We start from the raw sequence: 12,374 nt of genomic DNA on the forward strand, positions 1-12,374 counted from the left end.
GCCTGCTTGGCACACCCTCCTCATTCCTGAACGAGGGCTTATGCCCGAAACGTCGATTCTCCTGTTCCTTTGATGCTGCCTGACCTGCTGCGCTTTTCCAGCAACACATTTTAAGCTCTGATCTCCAGCATCTGCAGACCTCACTTTCTCCTATGTTAAAAATAGCAAATTGAAAGAAAATACAAATGTGGCAAAGATTAGTGGTAAGATAGAGAATTGGGAATGTTAAAACGAGAGACCATTGGACAAACAGTAAGCTGGCAAATAATAAAGCCAGGCAGCAATTGTACATCAGAAATGTGGCACCAAAATAATAGAGCTCAAATGGAGCTGGAGGTCATGGAAATCATGGAGAATGAGGAAATCACAGGAGTTGAATATTTTGCAGTGTGCATAATGCAAAACATGGGGCAAAAATGGAGGGGAAACACATTAACTACCATTTAAGATGATATGCTAATAAACTAAGGGGGATGCGATACGATGCAATGGTTGGGGGTGGGGATTAAAGACAAGACATCCCTGGACCTGATGGAATGTATTCAGTATAAAAATTGTTGAGCATATACACTGGTAAGGATCTAAGACCCCTTAGACTCTGAAAAAGGGCTGGAGCATTGGAAACCTACCATTGCAACACCCTTATCCAAAGGGGAAAGGGTATATTCAAACATTTAAGATACAAGTCAGGCATTATCTGTATGGCTTTGTGAAGGGGAAATAATTTGACAAATTCATTAGAGTACTTTGATAACAAGCTAGATCGATAAAGGGGAAGCAGATACAATATTGTTGAACTTCCCAGAAGGCACTCGATAATGTCCCATACATTATACTATTTAATAAGATGGTCCTGGTGTTGAGGAAGGATAGCCTATTAGCATGACTAAGGATCGACTAGAGTGTTGGAATTGGGAGCATTTTCCACCAGCAACATGGACCTGTTTCCATGCTGTAAACTTGACTATTGAATCATAAGATTGAGACGACTGGATGGGGTGGGGGGAGAATCCCATGAAGATGTTTCCTGTTCTGAGGCTAAAGCTCAGGACATCTTAAGAGGTGGACCTCTTTGAAATTGTGCAGAATTAAAGGAATGGGATAAGATTATCAGTGAACATAAAGAACCCAATAATTTTTTAAACCATCATGTAAATGGTATAAGGCAAGTTGTGCTAGAATACATAGTAATATTGATAAAGTTATAAGAAAAAAGTGGAGATCACAGAATTAATGTACAGGGCAGAAAATGATAAGTGTATGAGATAGGAGGCTGTGCTTTAAACATACTCCAGTTGCTCAAGACAGTAGACAGGATTCCAAGGTATTGCATCATACCATGTCAGGAACAACAGTCTGTTGGTATCATGACAGTGAAAGTAGACAGAGGTCCTGCAGTCAGGAAATAGAAGGAGAAGCAAGCTTACAAATGGATAGAGTTAGTATAGTGGGCCCCAAAATGTGGCAGATTGAGTTTAACATGGATAAGTGGGAGGTTATGCATTTTGGGCAACCTATTATCTAAGTAGACACTGAGGTACTACAATAGAGTGATCTGGGTGTTCTTGTTCATGAGTCACAAAATTAGCATGTAGACACAGCAGATAAAGCAAATGGAATGTTGACTTTTATAGCTAAAAAGGAATAGAATATAAAAGGCATGTTGCAACTATACAAGGCATTGGTGAGACCACAGCTGAGTATTGCACACTGTTTGGATCCTCTGGAGGAATGATGTAGTGGCATTGGAGGCAGTTCAAAGGAGGTTCATGAGATTGATACCAGAGATGAGGGATTTGTCACACAAAGATTGAACAGTTTAGGCCGAAATTCTTTGGAACTTAGAATGAGGGGAGATCAAATGCAGGTATTCATGATAAAAGGTATAGATAAAACATTTGTTCAACCAGAAGTAGCTGGATCTTGAATTGCATACTCTGGAAAGTGAATTTAAGAGTTGAGGAGGAAAAGAAAACTGACAAGAATGGTTTGAGGGGCAAGAAAAAGTACACAGAGGTTGGGTTTAATTTACAAAAAGATTGAGTGTAGATTGGAGAGAGAGAGAGAGAGAGAGAGCACGCGCGCGCGCGCGCGCGAGAGAGAGAGAGAGAGAGAGAGAGAGAGAGAGAAAAGAATAACCAAAGGACACTGTTTGGCAAAGGAAGGAACAGTAATTGGAGTAAAAACATTGACCGAATGGTTAGGATCTGGACTGCACTGTCAAAGAGAGTGTATGGTGCAACACATTCAATGGCTTTCAAAATGAATTTGGATTAACAACTGAAGGGAAAATTGCAATGAAACAGGTAAAGATGGTGACACAGACTCTGGATGGGTTGCTTTTTCAGAGAAGTGGAATGGAGATGTTGAGGATGTCCATGGCACATGAAATGGAGGGAAACCTGGATCAGAAACTGGCTTAGTAATAGGACAGAATGGGTCGTGGTAGAAGGCTGTTTGAGTGACTGGAGGCCAGTGTCTTAGCATGTACCACACGATCAGTATTGGGATCCTTACTGTTATATACATGCATGATATTGATGAAAATGTGGAGAGGGAAAGCAAATTTACAGATGGCACCAAGATTGGTAGGATGGTTAATGGTGAAGAAAGCTATGTTGCTGGAAGATCTAAATGAGTTGGTCAGGTGGACAGAACAGGGGCAAGTGGTATTTAACCTTGCTAAGTGCAAGATAATGCACTTTGGAAGAAACAAGATGAGGGAGTATTTAATGAATGACAGGACACTGGGTAGCTCAGCAAGAGAGATCTTGGGGTAATTATTCACAGATCTGAAGTCAGAAGGGCACATTAATAAGATAGAAAAGGCAATGGGATACTTGCTTTCAGTCGCATAGAGTACAACAGCAAAGTAGTAATGTTGGAATTGTACAGAACATTGGTCAGGTCACAGCTGGAGTAGTGTGCAGTTCTGGTCAGCTCACAATAGGAAGCATGAAGGAGGTGGGGGGGTAGAAAGGAGGTTCACCAAGATGTTGCCTGGGTTGGAGCAATTGAGCTATAAAAGGAGACATTAATTAGGCTTGGATTATTTTTGAGAGCATATGCTGGAAAAAAGTGCAGGTCAGGCAGCATCTGAGGAAGATTCCTGATGAAGGCCTTATGCCCAAAACAGATTTTCCTGCTCTTCAGATGCTGCCTGACCTGCACTTTTCCAGCACCACACACTACTGATCTCCAGCATCTGCAGCCCTCTTTCTTTAAAGAGAAGGCTGGGGAGAGGGGGAGAGAACATATGAGGTATATAGGTGGGGTATGGACAGGATCAGTAGGGAGCAGCTGTTCTCGTTTGAGGGGTCAATCATAAGGCGGCAAAGTTTTAGGCTAAGAGTTAGGAGATATACAAGAGATTGAGGGAAAAAAGCATTAGGTGGTGCTGGGAATCTAGAATGCACTGCTTGGAAGGTATGCAGGCCAAAACCCTTTCAATCTTTAAAAAAGTTTCAATGAGCACTTCAAACATTAACACTCAGGATGTGGGACAGAGCAGGAAATTGAGATTAAAACAAACCTTTAGTGGTAGCTATGTCAGTGCAGACTAAATGGGCCAAGGGCCTTTTCTGCACTGTGACGGAGGAACAAAGAAGCCATCAAATTTGTTCTGCTGCAATCCACCTTTACAAGCAAACAAACTCCACCTATTAAGCACCTGGGCCATCATAGCAAAATGCTGACCTCAAGCTTTGAAATTGTTCATCTTCAGAAGGGAGTCTGAAAATATAAACAGATCAGAATTTAAGAATCAAACTTATCTGCATTTACTTTGCATATATTTTAGCTAATAACTATCACATTTAGTAACTTTCAGCAATAGTTGTAAAAAGATCAGCTTTGACCTTTTAAAAGGACCTCTGCAGTTTTTAAAAACTGAAACAGAACTAAGGGGGAGCTAACCAAACTTGTATAAATTCACAGTTCACATTGGATGTGTCTGGTATTTGTGACAATACATTGTATGCGCAAGGGATAAACATTGCTGCAGAAAACTAACAGATGAGCAATGGAAATTAGCTGATCTGTTTATTACAATCTACATTATTGTTGGCTATAAACTCATCTAATGTATTCTCTCCCACAGAAATGCAGCTGTCACATTACTGACCATTTTCAAGGAGGTGGTACATTTTTAGGTGTAAGGCATCAAGGAGTATGGGGAGCAAGCAGGGATATGGCATTGGGGTGGAGGATCAACCATGATCATATTTAAAAGTAGAGTAGTGCTGGTTGGTCTACCCTTGCTCCCAATTTCTATATAATAAAATCTGGCACTTCACAGCTGCTAACATTAGGTATAGAAAAATATTTAGATTGTTATAGGACTATTTATTTCTTCCAGTGAAGTCTCCATTGCATTTAGTTTTTTCTAAAATCCTTCATTACCACCCCCATACCATTTGCTAGATTTTTCTAGAGTCTTTGTATCTAGTATTTTAAAGTTCCCAGATTACCTCTTGCTGTCACTAATGGCTGACATGACCAATTTGAATTTGTTCCAATTCAGTTTCTCTTGCTTCTGTATTAGAAAAGCTTTTGTTCCACACATTAAACTATCCTCTTGTTCTAATGTTCTATTCACACTTCATCTGATGTAGTCATTTTTTGACTTTGTTTCTCCTTTTTTTTAAGATTAGATTACTTTGTGGAAACAGGCCCTTCGGCCCAACAAGTCCACACCTCCCTTCCGAAGCGCAACCCACCCATACTCCTAACCTAACACTACGGGCAATTTAGCACGGCCAATTCACCTGACCTGCACATCTTTGGACTGTGGGAGGAAACCGGAACACCCGGAGGAAACCCACGCAGACACGGGGAGAATGTGTGGAGTTTGCACAGTCAGTTAGATCTGTCTGTACTTTCATTGCAGTACAAAACAATTTCCCCATTTGTTTCTGAACCATTAGTTAAGCACTCATTAAAAATCTGAACTCTTCTTTCCCAATTAGTTTAAATTCTGTTTCTGTCAAAATTTATCCTTTCCACTAGGACTTGGTCTCAGCCAAGATCAGATAGAGCCTAGTCCAATGGTACAGTTCCTTCCTATCCCAGAATTTGCACTGGCATTCCATAATATTCCCCTCTTTTCCAACCTGTTTCAATCAAATATTCATCCTCCTCTTATCCCAAGAGAATCATGGGCCAATTAATATAGGAGATCAAAACCAGTGGACCTTGTACTAAAATTTAGCTTTTAAAAGAACTCCCGATGCTCTCCATACAGGACCCCCTGCCTACTCTTCCCCATGCTGTTGGCTCCCAACATGGACCAAAATAACTGTTCTCTTCATCTCCTTTCTCCTCCCACCCCAGCTGGATCATCCTTTACCATTCTCACACCTCCAAAAAGGATACTAAACAAATCATCTCCTTCCCCACTATCAGCATTCTACAGGGACTGTTCTCTCTACAATAATGGTCTACTCAAATCAAAGGAGTTTTCTCCAAGATAGTCTTTAGCCTTAAGTGATGAGAGTGCCTGTTGAAGCTGATCTGTTTCTGCAGTTCCTGGTCTCTCCCCTCAGCTCCCCTTACTCTGCACATTAGCATTCTTAGATCTGTCTGGTCTCACTACCTATAGAAACAACATTTGGAATGAACTGTCCAGATAGCACACTATTCCTAAAGTCAGAACATCTGACAACTCAATGACTGACCAATCCCTTTTCTCCGAACTGTGATTCGAGAAGTGACCCACTACTTTCATAAGGCCAGCTGGCCAACTGATCCTGCTCCACCACTTAAGATCATGCTGACCTTTTCATAACTCAATTTACCTGCATGTTCACCATAACCCTTAATTGATTTGCTGCTTAATCTATTTTTGCTTTAAAAACAAACATTCGAGGTAACCTCAAATGCTTCACTGGGCAGTTAATTCCACAGATTCACAATCCTTTTGTGAAGTTCCTCCTCAGCTCAGCCTCAAGCTCCATGAAAGTGGAATTGCAGGTAGATAGGATAGTGAAGGTGGCATTTGGTATGCTTTCCTTTATTGGCCAGAGTAATGAGTACAAGAGTTGGGAGGTCATGTTGTGGCTGCACAGGACATTGGTCTACCCAATGCGTGCAGTTCTGGTCTCCTTCCTTTTGGAAGGATGTTGTGAAATTTGAAAGGGTTCAGAAAAGATTTACAAGGATGCTGCCAGGGTTGGAGGATTTGAGCTATAGGGAGAGGCTGAACAGGCTGGGGCTGTTTTCCCTGGAGTGTCGGAGGCCGAGGGGTGACCTTATAGAGGTTTATAAAATCATGAGGAGCATGGATAGGGTAAATAGACAGTCTTTTCCCTGGGATCAGAGAGTCCAGAACTAGGAGGGCATAGGTTTAGGGTGAGAGGGGAAGGTATATATAAAAAAAGACCTAAGGGGCAACTTTTTCATGCAGAGGATGGTACATGTTTGGAATGAGCTACTAGGGGATGTGGTGGAGACTGCTACAATGCAACATTTAAGAGGCATTTGGATGGGTATATGAATGGGAAAGGTTTGGAGGGATATGGGCCGGGTGCTGGCAGGTGGGACATCTGGTCGGTGTGGACAGGGTGGACCGAAGGGTTTGTTTCCATGCTGTACATCTCTATGATGACGACTCAATGGTTTTGTACCTCCAATTGCTTCTCCTTAAAAGCTGCAGGTCAGAATCACCTTAGCATTCCCAGCAAAAAAGCATGCTAGAGAAACTCAGGAGATTTAGCAGCATCCGTGAAGTGAGATAGTGTGTTAATGTTTCAAGTGCAGCGTACCTCACGTTCTGAAGGAGGGTCACTGGACTCAACATTTTAAAAACTACTTCTTTCCACAGAAGCTGCCACACCTAGAGTTTCTCCAGCACTATTTATTTCAGATTTTCTGCCTCAGTATTTCCAGATTTGGCCCAATCAAGGATCCAACACAAACTGAACAGCATAACTTCCATTTCATTCAAATCTCTCAAAAGTAAATTCAGGGCTTTAACCAGATGTCTATCTATTCCCCATATCCATTTTAACACTGAGCTTTGCATTACACCTTTTTCTTTCTACTTTGAAAAGTATCAGTACACATTCTACAAACTTACTGGTTTTCAAAGTAGAAATTTAAAATGCTAACAAGTGTGATATTGTAAGCTTAAGAACTTTAACTATCCATAGACAATGAATCAACAGATAATTACATAACAATAACTGTCTGGAATAAGCTGTTATACAGACTCAAAGAATTAGCCAGATCATGACAAAATTACAAACAAAACTACTTTAACACCTAGTTGATAAACTTGCTTTATTGCCACTAGGACATGTGATTGCCCTGAACAAGAATTTGAGGAGTTAACTGCAGGAGAGCTGTGTCTTTAGACAGACAGTTAAGGCCCAAAATAACAAGACACAAAGAAATTGCTTTTGAGGCGGCGGCAAGCTGCAGACTTGCAGTAATTTGCAAGGAAACAAAAAAAAAAATCAATACATCACCTGAAATCTAAATCAAACACCAGAACAACTCAACAGCAGAACTTTGAAGAACACTGCAAGGAGATATTCCCCCAGTGACAGATCAACGTTATTTGTCATCCTTGCCCGATTTCACCGTTAATTGGGTAATAGCTAAGTTGGGTCACAAACGTAAACTTGCTTATTTGAGGGGGTCTTATATTTGGTCACTACATGTAAAGTTTAATCATTGTTTCAGTACTTGAGATTTCTTAATAGGTAGCTGAGTTAAAAGGAAACACAGGATTTGCCCACAACAATACATTGTTGTAAAATAAAAATCAAAGAGGAGAATCAAAATGGTGTGTGTCAGAAATGAGATTACTGTTATTTCCAACTCAAACCTAAACAGTTCTCCAACTTAAGAAACATGGTATTCTATTCGGTAACCAATAAAAGGAATATCTAACAGCCAAGGTAAGGCTACATCAAGCAGTTCAACCTAAATGTGAGGTTGCATGAATCAAAACTCACCCAAGACTATTACAATATGCACTCTCAGTTGGGGACTTGTGGGAATAACTGGGAATCTGAATAGACCACATTAAACTTTCAAAAGAATGTAATTCTGCACTTTTACACCTCAGGCAAATGAGCAATGCATTTTTGAATTGTAGTCACTGTTTCAATAGAAGATAGAAGCTATTCATTTTGATCCTACAATTTATTCTGGGCATGACTCAAATTTCATTGATTGTTGTTAAATTGAATGCTTCAAATAGAACTAATTGCTTCAGTCTGACATTGATAAATGGTAACAGCTAGGGAAAGCTATGGCTGCAAGTCAACAGGTTCTTAGATAGTCCCTGAATGAAATAGTTGTTGTTGTAAGATTATAATTTATTACATTTTCACATTGAAAAAAATGTGCCCAACATAATTTTCTGCAATGGTACCAGAGCCTGAAGCCTTTAAATTCTCCTCAACTCACCTCAACTTCAGTTTGTCAATACACCAGAGAATACAGGAAACCAACCAATCTGAGGAACTGCTCAAATTAAGTGAAATGTCCCCTTTTGAAAACTTTGAACCAGAAGTTGTTACAGTTGGAGTGTGGTGCTGGAAAAGCACAGCTGGTTAGGCAGTATTGAGGAGCACGAGAATCTATGTTTCGGGCATAAGCCCTTTAATGAGGGATGAGGCTCGAAGGATTTTTGCCCAAAATGTAGACTCTCCTGCTCCTTTGATGTTGCCTGACCTGCTGTGCTTTTCCAGCACCACATTGACTGATCTCCAGCATCTGCAATCCTCATTTTCTCCCTGCGATTAATTATGTACATGTACTCAAGAATTCCAAGGTAGCAGTTCTCTTTTTTCTGTACAGAGCTCCTAAAAGGAAAAATAAAAAGCTATACCAAGTAATAATCAGAGTCTGAGAAGAGCTAAAGTATGAGGCCTTTAGCTCCAAGTGGTAAAAGGTCTGTGTCAAGGTAAAGTGGGGTCCTCGCAGTGGTCAGACCCTCAAATAAGATATTAAGCTGGAGGGTTGAGAAGAGAGATTTACCAGGATGTTGCTAGGTATGGAAGGTTTCAGTTACAAGGAAAGGCTGAGACTTCCTCCCCCCAGCTGCAGTGTAGGTGGTTTATAAAATCATGAGGGGTATAGGTAAGGTGAGTGGCAGGTGTCTTTTCCCTAGGGTGGAGATTTAATGACTAGGGGAATATTTAGGGGAAGGAGGAAGATTTAAAAAAGGACATTAAGGGCAATTTATTAAAAAGATTGGTTTGTGTGGAATGAACTTCCACGAGTGATAGATGTAGGTACACAGTTACAGCACTTAAAAGGCATTTGGATAAGAACTGTTCAGACAGATATGAGCCAAGTGCAGGTGGGACTACAGTTTGGGAACATGGTCAGCCCGGACTGGTTGGACCCATTTCCCTGCTGTGTCTTAGTACTCCAATGCACACAAATATAGTCTTGTGCAAGTAAACAAGGCGGAGAAAGTGAGGACTGCAGATGCTGGAGAGGAGAGCTGAAAAGGTGTTGCTAGAAAAGCGCAGCAGGTCAAGCAGCATCCAAGGAACAGGAGAATAGACGTTTCGGGCATAAGCCCTTCTTCAGGAATATGCCCGAAACGTCGATTCTCCTGTTCTTTGGATGCTGCCTGACCTGCTGCGCTTTTCCAGCAACACATTTTCAGCTCAACAAGGCCCTGGGTTTGTTCATTCTACATCCAGACTATGAAATTGAACTGCTCATGACTAACCATAAGATTTAGGAATAAGCATATCTTTGAAATAAAAAATATTAAATTGTCTACCTCCTTCAATGTGCACACCACAGGCAGAAATCTATGGAGTGACAGTGAAATGGGCTATGGTGAGATGTGGGGCAAAAAAAAAAAAAATCAGGTGACAAGTGAAGTTAGGGCTAACAGAGTACTAGCCACTCCCTCAAATTTGCAGAAATAGTATGACAAGATACCATTGACAGTCAGATTGTTTAATGCCTTACTAGTGCCAAAACTTCATTAATATTCCCATCCTCCTAAACCCTACAAGTTAGCTAGACGTCAGGAAAACTCAAAAGGAAATCACAGCAGGTAACAACAGATTCTGCTTGATGCTTGCTCTAAATCACCTGTTTTTGACCTTGGTCGCAAGGGCTCAGAACATGATCCCCAGGCACCAGCCACACACAGCATATCAATGGGCACTGGCAGCTGCCACCCCACCATAAGCATCTGTCAAACACCAGCTTACAGTTCATGACGCTCAGAAGATCCTGGCAGGGTGCAGCAGCACCTGTTTGACAGAAGATGGCAACAGTTTTTTCATGGAACAAAACAGGTTGCACCTCAGGGATGCTCACTTTGCAACTACCTACATGCTGACACTATCATGCCAGGTCTGTTAGCACATTGGCATTTCAGAAAGCACCAAATGCTGTTTGAAGGGGCGTGAGTACAGAGACAAAGGCTACTCTGAATTGGAATGATTTGGGAGAAGGTGGGGATAAGGTAGACACTGCCATACTAAGACAGCAACACCATGCCCACAGCACATGGTTGTTGACTGCACAAATATTCCACAAAATGGATATGACAAACTGGAGGAAAAGACACTCATTCCTTCTGTGCCTTAATAGCTTTTTAGTGAGGCCCACTGCTGGTGGCATGTTGGAAATGTGGCCACTTGTCAAACAAGAGACAGGAGCAGGAAGAGTAGCCCGATGCCAAGCCCAGGAACAGCAGCAGACCCTATTCAGAGGAGCAGCACTTCAGGAAGAGATCACAGCTGCAGGTACCCTCCTCCCAGGAGGGGTGGGGTGTACAAGTAGTGCAGTTTTCTAGTTCCAACATCATTTCCTGGGGATTTCCTGAGACAAAGTGCTGTCACAGACTAAGAGAAAGTGAGGACTGCAGATGCTGGAGATCAGAGCTTAAAAATGTGTTGCTGGAAAAGCGCAGCAGGCCAGGCAGCAAAGGAACAGGAGAATCGACATTTTCTCCTGTCACAGACTAAGCCCCAGTGATGGAACAGTGCTAGATGTTGGAGTGGGGACCAGAGAACTGCAGGCTTTGTCCCCCCAGTGACTGAAAATCTGTGGTGCTGAACCTCTGACTCCTTCCAGGGAGGACAGTTGACTTGTTTGGGATCTCATTTGTGGATGCCAAACCATACCAAGTCATTGTATTCCCCATGATTAGAGTCAGTGTTGCAGCCCAGGTAATTGGACTCCGGAACATTGCTGGCTTGCCCTGGCTGCAGAGGGTCATTAACTGCATGTGAGATGGTAGTAACAAGGTTGCCAATTTTTACAGGAAAGGATTCCAATCGGGAGATGTTCCAGTGATCACCATGTCCACTTCTTGGAAGGTATGCCCACTATTCAGGCAGCTACCATCACTCCAGGATGTAGGAATCATTTTGTGTACCTGGTGCATTAGTGTCCAGGGGCATTATGAAGCCGCTTACTGGGGATGAGGGGGACCCACTGCAAACAGGACCAATCTTCTCACGAGGGAAAGTACATTGGGTGGGGGAAGAGATTGTCTATGACAGACAACACCAGACATAACCTCTCTGCTTCCAATAGAAGCAAGGTGGGTTCAGCATATAATCTTTCACGGTAATAACTTTGTCACCGGCACTGGTTGGGATTGTGGGGGTGACGTTTTGCCACTGTTGGCCTCATTTGTTCCTTTTTTGAAAAGAAAGCTCACGTTTCTCAGTATTTATCCAATTACTGCCTGCATGTGACCCCCTATTGAACAACAATAGGCAGGTCATTGGGCACAGCATAATGCTGACTTAGGATTTTAAAGCAGGATGTAACTTAGGACACATTAAACACTTAATGTGATGATTCAATAGTCATGAGGGGGAGATAATGGGGCTGTACAAGAGAGGGAGAGTGTTTCCATATCTGTTACTTTGTCAGTAATGACATGACCAACACCCATAAAAAGGTGCTCAAAACAGCAGGCAAGCTCCATGTGGGCAAAGGAAGCACTTCAGGGATACTGAGGAAGTGCGGAATTCCCATATACCTCTGGGAATCACTGGCCCAAGGCTACCTAAAATGGAGCAGCATCCAGGAGTGTGTTGAGCGCCTAGAGACTCACCATTGGGAAACAGAAGCCAGGCTAACCATCCCATCACCACTTTGCCCTGATGTGGCAGAATCTATAGAAGTCAGACTGTACAGCCACCTATGGACTCACTGGATGAGTAAGAGTCAACCTAATCTGCAAGGGACCACTGAGGATTATTGTGGGCAATGTGGTTTTCTGGCTGTGCCATTACTTTGTGAGGAGCAACACAAGTGATGACAGTTTGGAAAATATCTAGAATGGAGAGTTGTTTTAGAAATGGCATGTAGTAAAATGTGGGGCACAAATCAGATAGGAGGTGCCATAGGGCATTATGTCTTACCAAACTCAT

General features: G+C 42.1%; 1 long non-coding RNA gene across 1 annotated transcript in view; it reads right to left on the reverse strand.

The window, feature by feature from the left end:
• Positions 1–12,374, reverse strand: part of LOC122562999 — a 36,933-nt gene that overhangs the window by 7,631 nt on the left and 16,928 nt on the right. The window contains exon 2 of the long non-coding RNA XR_006315465.1: positions 3,533–3,732. This is a non-coding gene — a long non-coding RNA (uncharacterized LOC122562999). The remainder of the gene's footprint in view (positions 1–3,532; positions 3,733–12,374) is intronic.

Source organism: Chiloscyllium plagiosum, chromosome 26 (genome assembly GCF_004010195.1).
Source record: "Chiloscyllium plagiosum isolate BGI_BamShark_2017 chromosome 26, ASM401019v2, whole genome shotgun sequence".
In the NCBI taxonomy this organism is placed as follows: Eukaryota; Metazoa; Chordata; class Chondrichthyes; order Orectolobiformes; family Hemiscylliidae; genus Chiloscyllium; species Chiloscyllium plagiosum.